General features: G+C 40.7%; 1 pseudogene; it reads left to right on the top strand.

Annotated features, from left to right (window-relative positions):
* LOC115178587 (zinc finger protein 271-like) overlaps positions 1-25,632 on the top strand; it is a 40,945-nt pseudogene extending 15,313 nt beyond the window's left edge.

Below are 25,632 nucleotides of genomic sequence, written 5' to 3' on the forward strand. Positions count from 1 at the left end.
ACAACATGGTAGACACAACATAACAACAACATGGTAGAAACACAACATAACAACAACATGGTAGCAACACCACATAACAACAACATGGTAGAAACACCACATGACAACAACACAACATGGTAGCAACACAACATAACAACAACATGGTAGAAACACAACATGGTAGAAACACCACATGACAACAACATGGTAGAACCACAACATGGTAGTAACACCACATAACAACAACATGGTAGGAACACCACATGACAACAACATGGTAGCATCACCACATAACAACAACAACATGGTAGTAACACAACATAAGAACAACATGGTAGAAACACCACAAAAACAACATGGTAGCAACACCACATAACAACATGGTAGAAACACAACATGGTAGTAACACCACATGGTAGCAACACAACATGGTAGTAACACCACGTGACAACAACGTGGTAGCAACACAACATGGCAGCAACACAACATGGTTGAAACACAACATGGTAGCAGCACAACATGATACAAACATTATTTGGCACAGACAACAGCACGAAGGCAAGAAGGTAGAGACAACAATACATCACACGAAGCAGCCACAACTGTCAGTAAGAATGTCCATGATTGAGTCCTTGAATGAAGAGATGGAGATAAAACTGTCCAGTTTGAGTGTTTTTTGCAGCTTGTTCCCGTCGCTAGCTGCAGCGAACTGAAAAGAGGAGCGACCCAGGGATGTGTGTGCTTTGGGGACCTTTAACAGCATGTGACTGGCAGAACGGGTGTTGTATGTGGATGATGAGGGCTGCAGGGCTATGATGAGGGCTATCTTAGATACGTAGGAGTGAGGCCTAAGAGGGTTTTATATATAAGTATTAAACCAGTGGGTCTTGCAACGGGTATACAGAGATAAACAGTTTATAGAGGAGTATAGAGTGCAGTGAGGTGTCCAATAAGGAGCATTGGTGGAAAATCTGATGGCCGAATCCTAAAGAACATCTTGCCGCTCAATGTGTCCTACCATGACTATATCCAACCCAACTCCATGTGTTTCCAACAATCATGTATCCTACCATGACTATATCCAACCCTACTCCATGTGTTTCCACTATCATGTATCCTACTTGGCTGAAGCTTTGATCCAGTGGAAGAAGTATTGAGGAGCAGGGAGGTTAAAGGTCACTTCAGGCTACAGCTGTTACTCTACACTATCCCAAGATAATCCAGTAATGAGAGAAAATGTATAGATTATTTAGGGCCCTATAACATCTCTATCTATATATAAAATTGCTATCAATTCCGTTTTTTTCTTTAATTCCATTTTCTCTGTTTAGTTTCCAGGTTTCTGATTTGTCCCTGTTTTTCTGTTTTTCTCTCTCTAAATCACACTGTTTATAGAAAAACAACAACATTGGATGTTCTAAGTCCACAACAATACTTAAACCACATCAGGAGACCACTTTTGAAGTCTGAGAAAAATCTAAGACATTTTCATTTTTGGGTGTAGATACCCTTTAATTCAAGTGGCACCAGCAAGAGCCTTGCTTGGTTAGTGGTGTCTCTGTAGCACACATGTGATTGCAGAGTTTGCTGAACAAATCACTACTGGATTGATGCAAATAATCATGATATCATTCTGCCAGGTGAATATAGACTACTTTGTAGTTAACATTTAATTGACAAGGTTTTTGGGAAAGCTTTTATATCAACCAGAAGATGGTTGTCATTAGCATCATCGCTAACAGCTACACATAGTGGTAGACAAATACACTCAGACAGGGGGATTTCCGGGCTGTTTCCTCTTCAGAAAGTTGAAGGAAAATACAAATCACTGAGGCTAATTTAACGACGACTTGCAGGCAGTGGGTTGAGAATATCTATGACAAAAAATCAAAAACTTTTTAATCTGTCACCTAATCCTACCTAATGGGCAGGTCAGCCCTGGAGTAAAGTATTGGCTGTAAGAAGTAAGAGAAAACATAACATCTGGTTGTTTTTAAATTACTTCTCATGACATTGTTTGCCAGAATAAACATGGAAATTAATATTGTACCAATCTGCGTTACCCACTCCAGTCAGCAGATGGCGATATGAGTATTTCAGGTGACGCTTCTTGCATGACGTATAATCTAGTGGACGGAACTGGAGGCTTCTTCAACAGCGACAAAAGGCTTCTGATTCAACCAACGTGGTGGTTTGCTAGTGAACATAAAACGGAAACATTGAATCTCTTTAGACCAATCTTGTGTATTTTACTCTTAGTGTTTTGAATATAATTCTGTTTACCTATATACTAATTCATTTAAACGTAATTTGCTTGTTAAATTAGTAAATGTGGTAAAAAGATAATGCACTAGGCTAATCGACCGGAGCATGAGCTCACTAAGCTCGACGGAGAAAGAAGCTCTGATGAAAGGAGAGGAAAAAGCTTTCAGGATGAAAAAGGAGGAAGAGGAGGCTATCTCATTGAAAGAAGAAGAGGATGATATTACAGTGAAAGAGGAAGATGGGAAAGAGGTTGTCAAAGTGGAAGAGGAGGAGGTAGAAGCTTTCAGAATCAAAAAGGAGGAAGATGCCATAACATTGAAAGAAGAGAATGTAGTGAAAGAAGAGGAAGAACCTTTTGGAGTGAAAGAGGAAGAGGAGGCTATCTCAATAAAAGAGGAGGAAGACGTTTTAGGAGTGAAAAAGGAGGAGGCGGAAGATCAGATTACCACCAGTGAGTACTCTCATATAAATATGTTAAACACGGGGGCACTGCAGTTCTTGAAATAATGTGTTGTTTTAAAGGGGCATTCTACATCAGTTCTACACTTGAATATGTTGTTCAGTACTGTAGGAATTGTTTAACGGGCAATCTGCCATTGGTACATATATTTTTGGGACTTCGACGTGTTGAATTCTCATTCTTCATGTGGTCTACGTTAAAGTTCACCTCATCTAATATAACAGGCTTTTAAAATTGGTGCATTATTTCTACTTAAAATATCAAAGGGACGTAAATGGCACCCATTTTATGGAAATGACCCTTTACATTTGCAACACAAACAATATTTTACAAAATCACGATGAAAGTGGCCATTTTAGACACATTCATGCCTCTTGATTGCAATAGACGGTCATAAGTTTACCATCTGTTTGCTGTTCTCATTCACACAGGAGAGAGACATGACTATTGTGGATCCTCTGGGGAGCCTCAACAACATCCTGATGCTGACGAGGCAGAGAAGAGTCTCTCCAGATCAGAACAGCAGATGGTACAGCTTGGTCTGGTCTAGCATACAGCTTGCTCTATCGGGGTCTGGGCTGGGTTTCTGTAAAGCACTTTATGACAACAGTGGCATCAGCATCCATAATGATATGTGTATGTGTCCCCTCTTTATGGTTACCAGGACAACGCTAGCCCTTCCTCCCTCCTGGAGTCCCTGTGTCGTGCCTCTCCCGGTAGCGCCTTACTGCTGGGTATGAAGAGGTTGTCTGTGCTGCTGGTGGACTGCAGGAAAACAACGGGGCTGAGTGGAACTGTGAGAGGAGGAGAAGAGAAGAAAGGATCAGATTTGACTCATCAAAGTAAGTACTGTAGTTTAGTTTGAACAAATAAAATAGATCTGCCCACTGGTATCTGTTACCAGGACAACCAGCAGAGTCCTGTTAGTTGACATGAAGATAGACTGGTGGATATGGATGTTATGAATATCATAACACTGAAAAAGGATTCTGCCCATGAAAAGAGAGAAACCAATAGACCATATAAATCCTTGATGAAAGTTAGCTTTAGAGAGAAAGTTTCAAGATGATCTGATGTAAGGTTCATGTTTTACAAAAACATTTTCCTAAAAACATTATGGATGTTACATTGCCTGTCCCAGTCAACCCCCTATCTTTACAAGACTCTAGAACAGGCAGACAAAACTCCAGACACTTCAATATGGTCTGTATTGCTTCATTAACGTCTGATCTACAGAACGTGTTAAACATGCAAATGTACAGTTGTAGTCGGAAGTTTACATACACCTTAGCCAAATACATTTAAACTCAGTTTTTCACATTTCCTGACATTTAATCCTAGTAAAAATTCCCTGTCTTAGGTCAGTTAGGATCATCACTTTTTTTTAAGAATGTGAAATGTCAGAAGTTTACATACACTCAATTCGTATTTGGTAGCATTGCCTTTAAATTGTTTAACTTGGGTCAACCGTTTCGGGTAGCCCCTTCCACAAGCTTCCCCCACAATAAGTTGGGTGAATTCTGGCCCATTCCTCCTGACAGAGCTGGTGTAACTGAGTCAGTTTTGTAGGCCTCCTTGCTCGCACATGCTTTTTCAGTTCTGCCCACACATTTTCTAAAGGATTGAGGTCAGGGCTTTGTGATGGCCACTCCAATACCTTGACTTTGTTGTCCACCTCTTTGGGGTAGGTGGGACGCTAGCGTCCCTTCTGGCCAATATCCGGTGAAATTGCAGAGCGCGAATTTCTAAATACAAAATTCGTAATATTAAACATTCATGAAAATACAAGTTTTTATACATCAGTTAAAAGCTTAACTTCTTGTTAATCCAGACGCTTTGTCAGATTTCAAAAAGGCTTTACGGCGAGTTCAGCTCCCCGCATACAAAAGCATTACAAACATTTTCCAAACAAGCAGAAGCGTCACAAAAGTCAGAAATAGCGATAAAATAAATCACTTACCTTTGAAGATCTTCCTCTGTTTGCAATCCAAAGGGTTCCAGCTACATAACAAATGGTCCTTTTGTTTGATAAAGTCCTTCTTTATATCCCAAAAAAGTCAGTTTAGTTGGCGCGCTTGACTCAGTAATCCACTGGTTTCCCTAGTTCAAAATGCATACAAATGAATCCTGAAAGTTACCAATAAACTTTGTCCAAACAAGTTAACCAACGTTTCTAATCAATCCTTTGGTATCCTAATATGTAAATAAACGACAAAATTTATAACAGAGAATAGTATGTTCATTACCGGAGATATATAACGAAGTGCGCACCCTCACCGACGCCAAAATCGCCACCTAGAAAAACTTGAAATTCTAGCTAATTTTTCAAAAAACAAGCCTGAAACTCTTTCTAAAGACTGTTGACATCTACTGGAAGCCCTAGCAATCTGGGAGGTGTTCCTTTGATAGTCTAATTTATTAGATTTTTCCATGATGTCAAGCAAAGAGGCACTGAGTTTGAAGGTAGTTCTTTGAAATACATCCACAGGTACACCTCCAATTGACTCAAATGATGTCAATTAGCCTATCAGAAGCTTCTAAAGCCATAACATAATTTTCTGGAATTTTCCAAGCTGTTTAAAGGCACAGTCAACTTAGTGTATGTAAACTCCTGACCCACTGGAATTGTGATACAGTGAATTATAAGTAAAATAAGACATTTGTGGAGTGGTTAAAAACGAGTTTTAATGACTCCAACATAAGTGTATGTGATCTTCCGACTTCAACTATATGTATATTTATGTATATATATATATATATATATATATAAAAACAGTGTCAGCCTTTTTTAAAAGCTGTGAAATCTACTTTAACAGGTCAAATAAACTCCAACATATAGACTTTAAAGAACATTGTTTCATTTGGAAATGACTAACTTTTCTTGTTCATGTAACTGACGTCAGTGTGCTGCTTAAAGTTTAGCTTCCTCCACTGTCCCCATACTGGACTCAAATTAGTGATCCTCTGCTTCTCAACATGCGTGACCGCTCTCCTTGACAATAAACCGATTGAGCTATACAAAAGGTACCAGTTGGATAGCTCCATCTGTGACATTTCAAGCTAGCTGTGGAGTGAGCTTACAGCATGTTCTTACCTCCGTTACACATGTTCAGGTTGACTTTCCCACGGAATCGACCATATACAGTACCAGTCAAAAGTTAGGACACAACTACTCATTCAAGGGTTTTTCTTTATTTTTACTATTTTCTACGTTGTAGAATAATGGTGAAGACATCAAAACTATTAAATAACACTTATGGAATCATAGAGTAGCCAAAAACGTGTTAAACAATATGCCACACCTGTCAGGTAAATGGATTATCTTGGCAAAGGAGACATTTTAACTAACAGGCATATAAACAATTGTGTGCACCAAATTTGAGAGAAATAAGCTTTCCTGCGTATGATAAAAAATCTGGGATATTTCAGCTCATGAAACATGCGACCAACACTTTACATATTTATATTGTTTGGAACATCTACCCAAAATATTTCACCTTCTTTTTTACTTTACCCAAAATATCGTGACATTATTGATAGTCAAAATGTGTGAACGTCTAAATAAAGAAATGCCATTGTGTCGACCCTATCAACAATGGGGAGACGTTACTGATGTGTTTTGTGTCTGTCTCCAATGTAAAAAAAATAAACAAGTTTTGGTCTTCCACGCAAAATTACTTATTTTAGGTTTTCAGGAAGTGTGTAAGTCCCATTCTGTATCATACAGCTATGAAGGTTATATATTTACAACCACCTGCTTGATAGGAATCCAGTGATGTCTGTGTCTTGAGTGTCATAGGACTGTCTAGTGTTTTGTGTTCTGACTTATAAAACAGAAATAAAAATAAGTAATGTAAACCTATCAGTAATTACCAGGATGCTCTACAACATTTGTTATAAAATCACACAAAGATTGTTTTAAATGATGAAATGTTTGAAAGCTGGCCTCAGGTTATTGAGGAATCTGATTTGGTTTAAACCTCATAGCAAGGCAGTTTTATCATGTGGAGATTTCATTCTGCTCTGTCTTAAAATAAACACTGTCTTTGGCAGGAGGAAAACCAAACTTGGAGGAACCAAAGACGTCCACACCAGCAAGTCGACACCTCTGCTCCCAGATTGGAAAGAGTTTTACCAAGTTAGGAAGCCTGAAAATATATGAGGGAATACACACAGGGCAGAAGCCTTTCCATTGCTCCCAGTGTGGGAAGAGTTTTAAGCGGTTAGACACCCTCAAAGCTCACGAGCGTATACACACAGGGGAGAAGCCTTTCCATTGCTCCCAGTGTGGGAAGAGTTTTAAGCGGTTAGACACCCTCAAAGCTCACGAGCGTATACACACAGGGGAGAAGCCTTTCCATTGCTCCCAGTGTGGGAATAGTTTTAGGCGGGTAGACACCCTCAAAGACCATGAGCGTATACACACAGGGGAGAAGCCTTACAAATGCTCAGACTGTGGGATGACGTTTCACTCATCACACTCACTTAAAAGTCATGTGAGAATTCACACAGGGGAGAAGCCTTTCCTTTGCTCCCAGTGTGAGAAGAGTTTTAAGCGGTTAGACAACCTCAAAGCTCATGAGCGTATACACACAGGGGAGAAGCCGTTCCATTGCTCCCAGTGTGGGAAGAGTTTTAAGCGGTTACTCATTCTCAACGCTCATGAGCGTATACACACAGGGGAGAAGCCTTTCCATTGCTCCCAGTGTGGGAAGAGTTTTAAGCGGTTAGACACCCTCAAAGCTCATCAGCGTATACACACAGGGGAGAAGCCTTACAAATGCTCAGACTGTGGGAAGACATATTACTCATCACACTCACTTAAAAGTCATTGGATAATTCACACAGGGGAGAAGCCTTTCCATTGCTCCCAGTGTGGGAATAGTTTTCAGCGGTTAGACACCCTCAAAGCTCATCAGCGTATACACACAGGGGAGAAGCCTTTCCATTGCTCCCAGTGTGGGAAGAGTTTTAAGCGGTTAGACACCCTCAAAGCTCATGAGCGTATACACACAGGGGAGAAGTCTTACAAATGCTCAGACTGTGGGAAGACATATTACTCATCACACTCACTTAAAAGTCATGTGAGAATTCACACAGGGGAGAAGCCTTTCCATTGCTCCCAGTGTGGGAAGAGTTTTAAGCGGTTAGACACCCTCAAAGCTCATCAGCGTATACACACAGGGGTGAAGCCTTTCCATTGCTCCCAGTGTGGGAAGAGTTTTAAGCGGTTAGACACCCTCAAAGCTCATGAGCGTATACACACAGGGGAGAAGCCTTACAAATGCTCAGAATGTGGGATGACATTTTACTCATCACACTCACTTAAAAGTCATGTGAGAATTCACACAGGGGAGAGGCCTTTCCATTGCTCCCAGTGTGAGAAGAGTTTTAAGCGGTTACTCACCCTCAAAGCTCATGAGCGTATACACACAGGGGAGAAGCCTTTCCATTGCTCCCAGTGTGGGAAGAGTTTTAAGCGGTTAGACACCCTCAAAGCTCATGAGCGTATACATACAGGGGAGAAGCCTTACAAATGCTCAGACTGTGGGAGGACATATTACTCATCACACTCACTTAAAAGTCATGTAAGAATTCACACAGGGGAGAAGCCTTACCTCTGCTCCCAATGTGGAAAGCGTTTTAGTCACTTAGGAAACATGAAAGCTCATGAGCGTATACACACAGGGGAGAAGCTTTACCACTGCTCCCAGTGTGGAAAGAGTTTTAACCATTCGGGAAAGCTGAAAAAACATGTGAGAATCCACACAGGAGACAATAATTACTTCTCCTTGACTTCTTAAAATTCATCAGAGAACATACACAGTGCTCCCAGTGTCTTATATTGTTGACTGAGAATGTGTTTACTTGTTTATACCTTATGAATTTAAATTGTACAATGTATAGTCAAAAATAGATTTGTATGTTTTTATTAGAAAACATCAATTGAATATAGAGTACAGTGGTTCGTTCTTTAGAAGTTGCAGCGTACTGCAGCACAACTTGCATGGTGCCACAGAATTCTATGGCACGTTATTTAAGTGTCAACCACTGTCACCATCAATGCTAGTTAGTGCTAGTTTGACCACCAGAGGGCATCTTTGAGAAGCATTTAATCGCCTTCAATAGTGGCTGTACTAGAGAATTTTAAACTTTTTTTGTAAGAACAATGTAAATGGGACTGATTTCAAGAAATTTTGCTTTATTCATTTGATTCATATTATGGTGTTTCTATTCCAAAAAAAACGAAAAACCCTCGGTTTCCGTTAGAATGGAACGTAAAATATGGCCCTGTACAATGTGACGGTCTGGAGTAGGCTACAGTACTGGGCTATTTAGCTAAAGAATCCCCGTGTCGTGAGGGCACACCGGAGACCGGGGTTCAATTCCCCGATGGGGAGGAAGGAGTAGGCTGTTCTTGTAAATAAGAATTTGTTCTTAACTGACTTGCGTAGTTCAATAAAGGTTACACTAAGAGCATAACATTTCTACACCATAATTGTATAATTGTCGTCTAACCAATACCCAAACGGAGAAAACAATCTAATTGATTGATCAAGACCAGTCCCCATGCTTGTCTCAAAGCAGCGCAAAACAGTGCTAAAATAGTTGTAGGCTTTTGCTTCAAATCCTATTGCTTCTATCTTCAATATGCTCTTTAAATAAATAAGACCTACACCACTTTAAACAGCACATTACTCAACACTCATGAGACTCATGTCACCTACTGTAAATTGAAAAATATGATGTGACTCTCCGCCAATAATTACATATAGAGGATTCTAATTTAAAACCAATAGCCGCCGCATTGGTCTCCCGGTGACGGCCGGCACGGGTATCGAACCTGCATCAGAGAGGTGTTGGTAAAGGTATATTGTCCTGCCAGTAGCCCATAATGGGCTATTATAATACTGTACGTGGTGTCTAGGTCAGGATAACCAAAACATTTCTTTATTAAAGACTATCAGAAAGAATGTTGGTACTTATTTATTTTGATCCAAAGCCATGAATGAGTGAGTCACTCAGATTTATGTAGGTGCCGGCTATATGACTGTGCCATCAACTTGATAATATATAACGATATTTTAGAGGTTATTTCATTTTCAAAAAAACTAAAGTGAGCGATTGTAATCTGAATAAAGGCCAAAACATTTATTTCTGTTTTTAGAGGGAGAGAAACACTCGGCCAGTTTTGCGCCACCCTGTGGGACTCCCAATCACAGTCAGATGTGATACATAATACTTTTTGTTGTATTATTATTATTTTTTTTTTCTGGTGGATTAAACAGAAATTGCAACCAATCCCGGCTGGTTGGGATTCAGCCAACCTGACTAAGAAATACATTTGATGATAGAAGTCTCCCCCTATCTTCCTTCTAGGCAAGTCTTTTGTCCAGCTACCTGCTAATAGCCATAATGGCGCTGTACGACATGACCGTGTGTGTTTTGAAAGAGTATTTTCCAGTAAGCAAAAATGTGTTTACCTTCATTAGACAACTTTGTTCCAATATTTCTGTCATTCATTGATATTTATTCCCATAGTAATTCGTTATGGATTCATAACTAAATAAACATCTGCATTTTGAAAGGGTATTTTTATCATTATTAACAAAAGCATAAAGATGTTGATGAAGAAATACTGTACTGCTGTTTTGAGTTAGAAATGTAACACTTAAGAGTACATCGAATACATTGCAGGTAGGGGGATGTTCACACCTACAGTAGCCGGGATATAAAGAGTCTATTGTCCTGCTAATCGGGCTACAAGTGTCTGAAAACCTGTTTTGAAAATGCCACCAGGTGTCCATCACTACTGTAAATAAAAACACAGCATCTTGTTTACATCTTGTTGACGTTCTTTATTGTAACCACGTCACAAATCATTTGTATCTACCTTTCCAATTGCTTTTAGCGTTTGGGATTTACAAATGTGCGCTTTTCATATAATTTTTCGTTAAATCCAGTTTGGATTTAAGTATAACTTTTGACTGATGCATTTAGTGAGAGGTCTAATGCTTTAATATTTAATAATATCTGCCCTCCGAATTAATATCTAAGGTGCATTTTTCACGCCATTATTACTTACATTGTTTTAGTTTGAACGTGCAGACAGGTACTAAGAACAGCGGGAGCGTTTCCCTAGTCAGCGCCATTATTAATGCAATGCCCCTTAAAGTGTTGCTCTGTGCTACCCAGTGGGGCGGGGGTCCACCCCCCTTCCTCCTCCCTTTCCCATGGGCTAGGTCCGTCTTCTGTGCGGGGCTCTGTGACCCATCCCGTGCCCCGTGCCCTCTTGCCTTGAACCTTGCGCGCCCTCCGCTGTTTCAGTGGATACAGCTGGAGAACTGCAAGGCAATCAATCCCATTGTGCGCCACTCTGGAGACATGACCAATATGACCAATATATATTGTCCTGCTAATATCAGGGTTAATAATATATCTGTGAGAATATTGTGGTGGCTAATTTCTGCATTACCAAATGAGGAGAGTTACAAACTTCACACACCAGTCAGAGTTATACTTAAACTACATCTTTAATACTAAGAACTTTGCAATAGCATTGACTTTCAATGATGCGCCATTTCTAATGAACCATTGAAAGTGACAACACAAAAGTACAAAGATCTTTTATAGCCAAGATACACCCCTAAAGCGAGGTTCTAATCCTGTTCCTGGTACTTCATAGCACAAAAACATCATCTCATCCAATGGCATAAATCAATTGTCAACTCTAGATACTCCCATCTCAAGTAAACCCCCTCTTGACCCCACTCCTAGACAAGCTCACTGAGGGGAGTGAGCCTCTAGGTCATACACTATCCCAGGATAAGTGCAATATCAGAGAGGACATACAATGGTTCCAGACACTGCCATACACCTTCCCCCAATGCCAAAGGAGGGACATTGTGGAGACAAGTAATTGGTTCCCCATTAATCACGCCATCCCTTCACATGGTTTAACAGATACATTCACATATGGGCACAGGTATTGAACCAGCATCTGTAGCAACGCAGTTTGCGATACAGTGCCTTAGACCGCTGCGCCACTCGGGCGATGTACATTGTCGTGGAAGAAGAAGAGGAGGGTGTTACAGTGAAAGAAGAGAAAGCATCCTCTTCCTCTCTACAAGGTTCTATCTCAATAAAGGTGAAGGAGAAAGACGTTTTGGGAGTGAAAGGGGAGGAGACAGAAGATCAGATTAACACCAGTGAATACTGTCTTAAAAACAGGGGCACAAACTATGCAGTTGTTGAACTAATGTGGGGTTTTAAAGGGGCATTCTACTGGAGTTTTACACTTGGATATGTTATTCTGTACTGTAGGAATTGTTAAAGTTTCAATCTGCCATTGGTACATACATTTATTGGATCCCTACAAGTCAGCTGGGCTAGACAATCTGGACCCTCTCTTTCTAAAATTATCAGCCAAAATTGTTGCAACCCCTATTACTAGCCTGTTCAACCTCTCTTTTGTATCGTCTGAGATCCCCAAAGATTGGAAAGCTGCTGCGGTCATCCCCCTCTTCAAAAGGGGGAGACACTCTAGACCCAAACTGTTATAGACCTATATCCATCCTGCCCTACCTTTCTAAAATCTGTGAAAGCCAAGTTAACAAACAGATCACCAACCAGTTCGAATCCCACTGTACCTTCTCCACTATGCAATCTGGTTTCCGAGCTGGTGCACCTCAGCCACGCTCAAGGTCCTAAACAATATCATAACTGCCATCGATAAAAGACAGTACTGTGCAGCCGTCTTCATCGACCTGACCAAGGCTTTCGACTCTGTCAATCACCGCATTCTTATCGGCAGACTCAATATCCTTGGCTTCTCAAATGACTGCCTCGCCTGGTTCACCAACTACTTCTCAGATAAGAGTTATTCACCAGGTTACCTAACAGAACCCTGATTCTATGATATTCACCAGGTTACCTAACAGAACCCTGATTCTATGATATTCACCAGGTTACCTAACAGAACCCTGATTCTGTGATATTCACCATACCTTTCACACATGGAAGACGGGAGCGACTACGTCCCTTATAAGGGAAGTGGCGTGGTCTGCTATTGGCCATTGCTCGATTGACGTTGTTTGACTGGATCTCCCTAGACTCCGCCCCTAACGAGGCTTATAATATCATAGAACCGGGGTTATGTTAGGTAACCTTAAGCTACATGTCCTACGATGCTAATTTCTCTGTATTAAATGGCCCTTAACTTTAACACAAGCAGAGATCCTGAAACTGATATACCCTTAAAGTATATTATGTTCAACTATTTAAAAATAATATTAACATATGTTTTCAATATTCATGTTAATATTTTTCAATATTCATGTGGTAAAAAAACTAAGGTTTTGGACTTCCACACATTAATTATCACTGTCTTTGGCAGGAGGAAAATCAAACATGGAGGACCCAAAGACGTCTAAACCAGCAAGACGACACCTCTGCTCCCAGATTGGAAAGAGTTTTACCAAGTTAGGAAGCCTGAAAAGACATAAGTGGACACACACAGGAGCGAAGCCACACCATTGCTCCCAGTGTGGAAAGAGTTTCAAATTGTTACGAACCCTTAAAGGTCATGAGCGAATACACACAGGGGAGAAGCCATACCATTGCACCCAGTGTGCAAAGCGTTTTCCCATTTAGGAAGCCTGAAAGCTCATGAGGGAATACACACAGGGGAGAAATCTTACAAACACTTAGACTGTGGGAAGATATATTCCTCATCACAGTCGCTTAAAAGTCATGTGAGAATCCACACAGGGGAGAAGCCTTACCACTGCTCCCAGTGCGCAAAGCGATTTACCCATTTACGATGCCTGAACGTTCATGAGCGAATACACATCGGGGAGAAGCCCTACCACTGCTCCCACTGTGGAAGAGATTTAACCATTCAGGAAAGCTGAAAGAACACATGAAACTGCACACAGGTGAGAAGTCTTACAAATGCAAGTCCATATTAATGTTCAATACACACAATAGGTTGATCAGTAGCCAGTTAGCTAGATGTACAGTCCAATATGAATGTTCCATACACACAATAAGTTGATCGGTAGACAGTTAGCTGCTAAGTCTTAACACCGCTAGCTATCACAGCTAGATATCAACAAAGTCAAAATGCACTACAGAAATGGTGATGTTTACCGGAGCTTCCTGAGGGGAAAATAATTAGGCTGTATAAAGATTGATTAACCACGTTTCCATCCAAAGTTTTTATTTGAGTAAAGTCATACCGTATAAAAAAACTAAAGACAGATGTGATGGAAACAGGTTTTCAGAAGACTGAGGTGGGTTTCCCTCAAACTTTTTACCTGGGCTTTGCTCCTTTCATTATTATTTTCATCCTGACAAACTCCCCAATCTCTGCCAGTGACAAGCATTCCCATAACATGATGCTGCCACCACAGTACTTATTGTGTGGTTAAAGTGTGGTCTATCTCCAGGTCATCAGACTGTTAAATAGTCACCTCTAGCCGGCCTCCGCCCAGCACCCTGCCCTGAACTTTAGTCACTGTGATTAGCCGTCTACCACCCAGTACTCCACCCTGTATTCTAGTCCAGGCTCATCCTATATAACTACTGCTGTACATATCTTTTCTATTCATATACGGTCCATAATGTCTTTACACACCATCATATATATTGTAAACAAACTGTATATATTTATATTCCAGACTCTGGCATTGCTCGTTCTACAATTTCTATATTTCTAAATCTTTAAAAGGAATTGTGTAGATTTGCATGTATTATTTTGTATTGTTAGATATTACAGCACTGTTTCACTACACCTGCGATAACATCTGAGAAATATGTGTATGAGACCAATAACATTTGATTTGATCTGTGGTCAGAGGTGTGCAGACAACAGACGGTGGTGGAGGTGTTTATGGTGGAGAGGACTGTTGACTCAGTGGAGGACATCCCAGCCACTTGGCAGTGTTGACACTGCTACTTCCTATTTGACTGGTAATAGGACTTCACTGCTATTTCATAGTTTTGATGTCTTCATCTATTATTCTACAATGTAGAAAATAGTCAAAATAAAGAAAAACCCTTGAATGAGTAGGTGTGTCCAAACTTTTGACTGGTTCTGTATACTTATGCTACTGTCACATAACAAAATACAATGGCAGTGTCAGTATATGCATCCTTAGATGCTGTGGGAATGTGTTATATTGTGTACATGTTCCCCTTGTAGATATTCCTTAACATCTTAGATACTAGTACATTAGTATTACATAACAGTGTAATAGTGTAGTACTACAGTACGGTCCTGTCTTGACATCCACGTTTGAAACTCAAAAGTTTATTGTCAGAACCAGCTTTTTGGACATGTGTAGTATATAAAATATCAGGGAGTCCTTGATACACCAAAGGTTCTTGTTTTCTACAGTTTGACATAAACAGTATTTCCCTCCTGTCTAAAAACATACTTTTGGATTATAAACATGTCAATAAAAAAAAGATTACTAAAGTAGCCAATGTATCTTGTTATGTCATATACATCATAACCCAAGGGTGGTCAAAATTGTTGTTCAAATGTTGCATATAAAATCGACAGGCGCATTGGGTTATATGTTAGAATGTCTAATAAACAACTATATTGTATACATTAACAATATTGTTTTGTCATAATAAACTGTTACCTGCATCTGTATACAGACGATACAGTTGTGTACTATATTGCCCGCCCTGCTGATCAGGCTCTATCTGAACTACAGTATGCTGTCATTATTTTACAGAAAACCTTTACTGACCTTAAATTATTATTGAATCTGTGTAAAACTAAGTATATGTTGTTTTCTAGAGTGAACAAAAATGATTCTAATGATTGAAGTGTGTCATGTTGTATAAAGATCAGAGACAGGCGCAGGAATACAAAATCTTTTTTTTTCTCTACCCACAGATGATATAAACATGACGGGATAGAAGCCCAAAACAAACACGTATATTTTACACGAGGCTGTAACCCAAACAATGAGCGAGGTGTGAACCTATAATAAATACACTGGACGAGACCCGTAATGACAATACACTGGACGAGACCCGTAATGACAATACACGGGACGAGACCCATAATGACAATACACGGGACGAGACCCGTTGTTTTTTTCTGGAATTTTGTTTTCTCCGTTTAGTTTTTCCAGGTTTCTGATGTCCCTGTTTTTCTGTTTTTCTCTCTAAATCACACTGTTAATAGAAAAACAACAACATTGGATGTCATAAGTCCACAACAATACTTAAACCACATCAGGAGACCACTTTTGAAGTCTGAGAAAAATCTAAGACATTTTCATTTTTGGGTGTAGATTCCCTTTAATTCAAGTGGCACCAGCAAGAGCCTTGCTTGGTTAGTGGTGTCTCTGTAGCACACATGTGATTGCAGAGTTTGCTGAACAAATCACAACTGGATTGATGCAAATAATCATGATATCATTCTGCCAGGTAAACATAGACTACTTTGTAGTTAACATTTAATTGACAAGGTTTTTGGGAAAGCTTTTCTATCAACCAGAAGATGGTTGTCATTAGCATCATCGCTAACAGCTACACATAGTGGTAGACAAATGCACTCAGACAGGGGCATTTCCTGGCTGTTTCCTCTTCAGAAAGTTTAAGGAAAATACAAATCACTTAGACAAATTTAACGACAACTTGCAGGCAGTGGGTTCAGTATAACTATGACAAAAAAATGAATACTCTTTAATCTGTCACCTAATCCTACCTAATGGGCAGGTCAGCCCTGGAGTAAAGTATTGGCTGTAAGAAGTAAGAGAAAACATAACATCTGGTTGTTTTTAAATTGCTACTTATGACATTGCTTGCCAGAATAAACATGGAAATTAATATTTTTCCAATCTGCGTTACCCACTCCAGTCAGCAGATGGCGATATGAGTATTTCAGGTGATGCTTCTTGCATGACGTATAATCTAGTGGACGGAACTGGAGGCTTCTTCAACAGCGACAAAAGGCTTCTGATTCAACCAACGCGGTGGTTTGCTAGCGAACATAAAACTGAAACGTTGAAGCTCTTTAGACCAATCTTGTCTTTATTACTGTTAGTGTTTTGAATATAATTATTTTTACTTATCTACTAGTTCATTTATGCGTAATTTGCTTGTTAAATTAGTAAATGTGTTAAATTGATACTGCACGAAGCTAATCGACCGGAGCATGAGCTCTCTAAACTCGACGGAGAAAGAAGCTCTGATGAAAGGAGAGGAAGAAGCTTTCAGGATGAAAAAGGAGGAAGAGGAGCCTATCACATTGAAAGAAGTAGAGGATGATATTACAGTGAAAGAGGAAGATGGGAAAGAAGTTGTCAAAGTGGAAGAGGAGGAGGTAGAATCTTTCAGAATCAAAAAGGAGGAAGATGCCATAACATTGAAAGAAGAGAATGTAGTGAAAGAAGAGGAAGAACCTTTTGGAGTAAAAGAGGAAGAGGAGGCTATCTCAATAAAAGAGGAGGAGACTGAAGATCCGATTACCACCAGTGAGTACTGTCTTAAAAACGGGCACAAACTATGCAGTTCTTGAAATGTTGTTTTAAAGGGGCATTCTACTTCAGTTCTACACTTGAATATGTTGTTCAGTACTGTAGAAATTGTTTAAGGGACAATCCGTCATTGGTACATATGTTTTTGGGACTTCGACGTATTGAATTCTCATTCTCCATGTGGTCTACATTAAAGTTCACCTCATCTAATATAACAGGCTTTTAAAATCTACTTAAAATATCAAAGGGATGTTAAAGGCACCCATTTTGTGGAAATTACCCTTTACATTTACAACACAAACAATATTTTACAAAGTCGTGATGAAAGTGGCCATTTTAGACACATTCATGCTTCTTGGTTGCAATAGACGGTGATAAGTTTACAATCTGTTTGATGTTCTCATTCACACAGGAGAGAGAAATGACTATCGTGGATCCTTTGGGGAGCCTCAACAACATCCTGATGCTGACGAGACAGAGAAGAGTCTCTCCAGATCAGAACACCAGATGGTACAGCTTGGTCTGGTCTAGCATACAGCTTGCTCTATCTGGGTCTGGGCTGGGTTTCTGTAAAGCACTTAATGACAACAGTGGCATCAGCATCCATAATGATATGTGTCTGTGTCCCCTCTTTATGGTTACCAGGACAACGTTAGCCCTTCCTCCCTCCTGGAGTCCCTGTGTCGTGCCTCTCCTGGTAGCGCCTTACTGCTGGGTATGAAGAGGTTGTCTGTACTGCTGGTGGACTGCAGGAAAACAACGGGGCTGAGTGGAACTGTGAGAGGAGGAGAAGAGAAGAAAGGATCAGATTTGACTCATCAAAGTAAGTACTGTAGTTTAGTTTGAACAAATAAAATAGATCTGCCCACTGGTATCTGTTACCAGGACAATCATTTACTTTTACATTTAAGTCATTTAGCAGACGCTCTTATCCAGAGCGACTTACAAATTGGTGCATTCACCTTATGATATCCAGTGGAACAACCACTTTACAATAGTGCATCTAAATCTTTTGGGAGGGGGGGGGGGGGGGGGGGGGGGGGGTTAGAAGGATTACTTTATCCTATCCCAGGTACTTTATCCAATCAGCAGAGTTCTGTTAGTTGACATGAAGATAGACTGGTGGATATGGATGTTATGAATATCATAACACTGAAAAAGGATTCTGTCAATGAAAAGAGAGAAAACAATAGACCATAGAAAACCTTAACATCTGATCTACACAACTTAAAAAAGGAAATACCTAGATTCTTCAAATATTATTGTCTTAAAGGAGGCCTGTAGCACCTACAGATGGAACATTATGGAGTCTTAAAGGAGGCCTGTAGCATCTAATGATGAAACATTATGGAGTCTTAAAGGAGGACTGTAGCATCTAATGATGAAACATTATGGAGTCTTAAAGGAGGCCTGTAGCATCTAATGATGAAACATTATGGAGTCTGAAAGGAGGACTGTAGTATCTAATGATGAAACATTAAGGAGTCTAATGATGGAAAGGGGATACCTCGTCAGTTGTATAACTAAATGTGTCTTCCGCATTGAACCCAACCCCTCTGATTCAGAGACTTAATCAACGTCCACGTCATTGGTGCCCGGGGATTAGTTGTTGTTGGGGGTTAACTGCCTTGCTCAAGTTCAGGACGGCAGATTTTTCCAACTTGCTGACGTGGGGATTCGAACCGGGGACCTTTCGGTTTCATTCTTATATGCTAGTCTACAAATGTTCCAACTTCAATTCATTATTTGTCAATGATGCTTTAAAGGAGAAGTTTACCCAACATCCAGAAACTCCTAAGTGATTCCATACATTGAAACTAGTCCAGTGGAGTTTTCCCTCTCCCCCTCTCTCTCCCTGTAGTGTTGTACTGAAACAGCTGCAGAAACGTGACTTGTGATGTTGCTGCATGCGGACCTCACTCTGCTGCTTTGCCAGTTAATTTATTTTATTACAGCTATGGCCTTTGGCTTTCACCTGGAGTAGTTTATTTATGTATGAGAAAAAAAATATTTTCAACCCATAAACATATACAAATACACTCAGCAAAAAATGTACGTATCTTTTTAAGGATCCTGTCTTTTAAAGACAATTCGTAAAATTCCAAATTACGTCACAGATCTTCATTGTAAAGGGTTTAAACACTGTTTCCCATGCTTGTTCAATGAACCATAAACAATTAATGAACATGCACCTGTGGAACGGTCGTTAAGACACAAACAGCTTACAGACGGTAGGCAATTAAACTTAGGACTCTAAAGAAGCCTTTCTACTGACTCTGGAAAAACACCAAAAGAAAGATGCCCAGGGTCCCTGCTCATCTGTGTGAACATGCGTTAGGCATGCTGCAAGGAGGCATGAGGACTGTAGATGTGGCCAGGGCAATAAATTGCAATGTCCGTACTGTGAGACGCCTTAGACAGCGCTACAGGGAGACAGGACGGACAGCTGATCGTCCTCGCAGTGGCAGACCACGTGTAAAAACACCTGCACAGGATCGGTACATCCGAACATCACACCTGCGGGACAGGTACAGGATGGCAACAACAACTGCCCACGTTACACCAGGAACGCACAATCCCAACATCGGTACTCAGACTGTCCGCAATAAGCTGAGAAAGGCTGGACTGAGGGCTTGTAGGCCTGTTGAAAGGCAGGTCCTCACCAGACATCACCGGTAACAACGTCGCCTCTGGACTCAAACTCACCGTCACTGGACCAGACAGGACTGGCAAAAAATGCTCTTCACTGACAAATCACGGTTTTGTCTCCAGGGGTGATGGTTGGATTCGCGTTTATCGTCGAAGGAATGAGCATTACACCGAGGCCTGTACTCTGGAGCGGGATCGATTTGAAGGTGGAGGGGCCGTCATGGTCTGGGGCGGTGTGTCACAGCATAATCAGACTGAGCTTGTTGTCATTGCAGGCAATCTCAATGCTGTGCTTTACAGGGAAGACATCCTCCTCCCTCATGTGGTACCCTTCCTGCAGGTTCATCCTGACATGAACCTCCAGCATGACAATGCCACCAGCCATACTGCTCGTTCTGTGCGTGATTTCCTGAAAGACCGGAATGTCACTGTTCTGCCATGGCCAGCGAAGAGCCCAGATCTCAATCCCATTGAGCACGTCTGGGACCTGTTGGATTGGAAGGTGAGGCCTAGGGCCATTCCCCCCAGAAATGTCTGGGAACTTGCAGGTGCCTTGGTGGAAGAGTGGGGTAACATCTCACAGCAAGTACTGGCAAATCTGGTGCAGTCCACGAGGAGGAGATGCACTGCAGTACTTAATGCAGCTGTTGGCCACACCAGATACTGACTGTTACATTTGATTTTGACCCCCCCCCTTTGTTCAGGGACACGTTATTCCATTTCAAATAGTCACATGTCTGTGGAACTTGTTCAGTTTATGTCTCAGTTGTTGAATCTTGTTATGTTCATACAAATATTTACACATGTTAAGTTTGCTGAAAATAAATGCAGTTGACAGTGAGAGGACGTTTCTTTTTTTTGTTGAGTTTAGATTGACGAGGGGGAAAAAACAATTTTAATCAATTTTAGAATAAGGCTGAAACGTAACAAAATTTGGAAAAGGTGAAAGGGTCTGAATACTTAACGAATGCACTGTGTGTGTGTGTGTGTGTGTACTGAACCAAAATATAAACAACAATTTCAACTATTTACAGTTCATATAAGTCAGTCATTGTAAATAAATAAATTAGGCCTTAATCTATGGACTTTACATGACTGGGCAGGGGCGCAGCCATTGGTGGGCCCTGGAGGGCATACGCCCACCCATTGCGGAGCCAGTCCCAGCCAATCAGAATTAGTTTTCCCCCACAAAAGGGCTTCATTACAAAGAGAAATACAACTCGGGTGGCTGGTCTCAGACGATGTGGAGGTCCTGGGCTGGTGTCGTTATATGTGGTCTGTGGTTGTGAGGCCAGTTGGATGTACTGCCAAATTCTCTAAAACGAATTTAACATTCAATTATCTGGTAACGGCTCTAGTGGATATTCCTGCATGCAGCATTCAATTGCACGCTCCCTCAAAACTTGAGACATCTGTGGCATTGTTGTGTGACAAAACTGCACATTTTAGAGTGGCCTTTTATTATCCCCAGCACAAGGTGCACCTGTGTAATAATCAAGCTGTTCAATCAGCTTCTTGATATGCCACACCTGTCAGGTGGATGGATTATCTTGGCAAAGAATAAATGTTCACTAACAGGCATGTAAAAAATTCTGCAATCTTTTTTTTCAGCTCATTAAACATCCAACACTTTACATGTTGCGTTTATATTTTTGTTTATTGTAGTTACTATCAGTTTTAGGAACATCTCAAATATTTCACCTTATTTTTTACTTTACCCAAAATATGACATCAGCGATAGTCAAAATGTTGAAAACCTGTGAACATCTAAATAAATTGGGCCATTTAAACAGCATGTGTGGAACCCTTTCAACAACGGGGAGATGTTGCTGATGTGCTTTGTGTCTTCGACGTAAACACTAGTTTTGGATTTCCACTTAAAATTACTACTTTACTTATTTTATGTTTAAGGAAGTGTGTACAGTCGTGGCCTAAAGTTTTGAGAATGACACAAATATTAATTTTCACTAAGTCTGCTGCCTCAGTTTGTATGATGGCAATTTGCATATACACCAGAATGTTATGAAGAGTGATCAGATGAATTGCAATTAATTAATTGCAAAGTCCCTCTTTGCCATGCAAATGAACTGAATCCCCCCCAAAACTGGAAGCTTCAAAAGGAGGGGGGTGCTTGGAATCATTGTTCTTCCTCTGTCACCCATGGTTACCTGCAAGGAAACACGTGCCGTCATCATTGCTTTGCACAAAAAGGCTTCACAGGCAAGGATATTGCTGCCAGTAAGATTGCACCTAAATCAACCATTTATCGGATCATCAAGAACTTCAAGGAGAGTGGTTCAATTGTTGTGAAGGCGGCTTCAGGGCACCCAAGAAAGTCCAGCAAGCGCCAAGACCGTCTCCTAAAGTTGATTCAGCTGTGGGATCGGGGTACCACCAGTACAGAGCTTGCTCAGGAATGGCAGCAGGCAGGTGTGAGTGCATCTGCACGCACAGTGAGGCGAAGACTTTTGGAGGATGGCCTGGTGTCAAGAAGGGCAGCAAAGAAGCCACTTCTCTCCAGGAAAAACATCAGGGACAGACTGATATTCTGCAAAAGGTACAGGGATTGGACTGCCGAGGACTGGAGTAAAGTCATTTTCTCTGATGAATCCCCTTTCCAATTGTTTGGGGCATCCGGAAAAAAGCTTTTCCGGAGAAGACAAGGTGAGCGCTACCATCAGTCCTGTGTCATGCCAACAGTAAAGCATCCTGAGACCATTCACGTGTGGGGTTGCTTCTCAGCCAAGGGAGTGGGCTCACTCACAATGTTGCCTAAGAACACAGCCATGAATAAAGAATGGTACCAACACATCCTCTGAGAGAAACTTCTCCCAACCATCCAGGAACAGTTTGGTGATGAACAATGCCTTTTCCAGCATGATGGAGCACCTTGCCATGAGGCAAAAGTGATAACTAAGTGGCTCGGGGAACAAAACATCAATATTTTGAGTCCATGGCCAGGAAACTCCCCAGACCTTAATCCCATTGAGAACTTGTAGTCAATCCTCAAGACGCGGGTGGACAAACAAAAACCCACAAATTCTGACAAACTCCAAGCATTGATTATGCAAGAATGGGCTGCCATCAGTCAGGATGTGGCCCAGAAGTGAACTGACAGCATGCCAGGGCGGATTGCAGAGGATCTTGAAAAAGAAGGGTCAACACTGCAAATATTGACTCTTTGCATCAACTTAATGTCATTGTCAATAAAAGTCTTTGACACTTATGAAATGCTTGTAATTGTACTTCAGTGTTCCATAGTAACATCTGACAAAAATATCTAAAGACACTGAAGCAGCAAACTTTGTGGAAATTAATGTGTCATTCTCAAAACTTTTGGCCACAACTGTAGGTCTCATTCTGTATCATACAGCTATGAAAGTTTTATATATTTAGAACCACCTGCTCGATAAGAATCCAGCGACGTCTGTGTCTTCAGTGTCCTAGAACTGTTTAATTTTTGTGTTCAGACTTGTAAACAGAATGAATAAATAAGTCATGTAAACATATTATTAGTAATTACCAGGAAACTCTACAACATTTGTTTTAAAATCACACCAAGATTGTTAAAAATGTCCTCAGGTTATTGAGGGATCTGATTAGGATTTACCCTCGTAGCAAGGCCGTTTTATCATGTGGAGGTTTCATTCGGGTCTCTATTTAAAAAAACTCACTGTCTTTGGCAGGAGAAAAACCAGAATCAGAGGAACCAGAGCCAGGGACGTCCAAACCAGAAAGAAGACACCAGTGTTCCTACTGTGGAAAGGGTTGTAACCACTTATGTGAGCTGAAACAACATGAGAGAATACACACAGGGGAGAAGCCTTACCACTGCTCCCAGTGCGGAAAGAGTTTTAGCCACAAAGGAAACCTGAAACAACACGAGAGAATACACACAGGTGAGAAGCCTTACCACTGCTTCCAGTGTGGAAAGAGTTTTAACCTGTTAGGGTACCTGAAACGACATGAGCGATTACACACAGGAGAGAAGCCTTACCACTGTTCCCAGTGTGGAAAGGGTTGTAAACTCTTATGGGAGCTGAAACAACATGAGAGAATACACACAGGGGGGAAGCCTTATCACTGCTCTCAGTGCAGCAAGAGTTTTAACCTCTTATGGGAGCTGAAACAACATGAGAGAATACACACAGGGGAGAAGCCTTACCACTGCTCGCAGTGCGGAAAGAGTTTTAACCAGAAAGGACACATGAAAGCTCACGAGAGAATACACACAGGGGAGAAGCCTTACCACTGCTCCCAGTGTGGAAAGAGATTTAGCCATATAAGGAACCTGAAAGTCCATGGGATTATACACACCGGGGAGAAGCCTTACCACTGCTCCCAGTGTGGCAAATGTTTTAACCAGTTAGGGGCCCTGAAACAACATGAGAGAATACACACAGGGGAGAAGCCTTACCACTGCTCCCAGTGTGGAAAGTGTTTCAACGGGTCAGGGGATCTGAAAAAACATGAGAGAATACACACCAGGGAGAAGCCTTAACACTGCTCCCAGTGTGGAAGGAGTTTTTACCAGAAAAGCAAACTGAACCAACACGAGAAAATACCCAGAGGGGAGAAGCCTTACCACTCCTCCCAGGGTGCAAAGCTTTTGCCCATTAAGGAAGCCTGAAAGAACACATGAGACTGCACACAGAGGAGAAGGCTTACAAAAGCTCAGACTGTGGGAGAACATTTTACTCATAACAATCACTTAAACGTCATGAGAAAATCCACACAGGGGAGAGAAATTACTTCTCTTAGTGTGTATATTGATATTTCACATCACATTGACTTAAAATTCATCAGAGAACATACACAGTGTTCCCGTCTTATATTGTTGACCGATAATGTGTTTACCTGTTTTTACCATATGAAATTGAATTGTACAAAGTATACTCAAACATATATTTGTATGTTTTTATTAGAAAACATGAATTGAATATGGAGTATGTCAGTTTGAATATAAAGTAGATCATATTCCATGTGTTTAAATGGTCCATTTTTAAACTCTGACTGTGTGTTTATCTGGGTGTGTCATTCCTCCAGCACTACAGATAATCAAGTGATATTTGGATGTGATGCATTTGCTCCATTGTTTACATTTGCATTGTTGGCCCACTGATGATTTAATGAAATGAAAATGTTCAGACTTTGTAATGGAAAATCTTAATTGTATGTGTCCACAGAACTGAGTATGTGACTAACCTTGTGAAACTGTCCTATTATAATCTCCTGTTCTTGGGAGTATCATCCTGTGTTGCAAACCAGCTGCACCTGCGTCCTTGTATGAATGAAGTCCTTCCCAGGAACAAGAAACTATAAAGATATGTGTTCGTAACCCAATGCTCCGGAATTTAAACCGTCTCCATTTTGCTGTGTAACTGGTGTATAAGAGGTCATACAAAGATTCTGCTGTGACTCTTATGTGGATGATGTTATAAATATCTGTTGGTCTGATTTGATTAATGAGGAGTATCCAGACGCTGCACTTGATGAATTTAATTTAATTTATGAAATTGCTTCTAACAATTATTGATCAACATGTACCTGTTAAAGAAACTGACTGGTTGAACTGTTAAGGCTCCATGGATTGAGGAATTGAAAAACTGTATGGTTGAAAGAGATGGGGCAAAAGGAGTGGCTAATAAGTCTGGCTGCACATCTGGCTGGCTTACATACTGTAAATTGAGAAATGATGTGACCAGACTCAACAAAAAGAATAAACTTTATTATGAGTCCAAGATCAATGATATAAAGAATGATGGAAACAAA

The sequence above is a fragment of the Salmo trutta genome, chromosome 38 (genome assembly GCF_901001165.1).
Source record: "Salmo trutta chromosome 38, fSalTru1.1, whole genome shotgun sequence".
In the NCBI taxonomy this organism is placed as follows: domain Eukaryota; kingdom Metazoa; phylum Chordata; class Actinopteri; order Salmoniformes; family Salmonidae; genus Salmo; species Salmo trutta.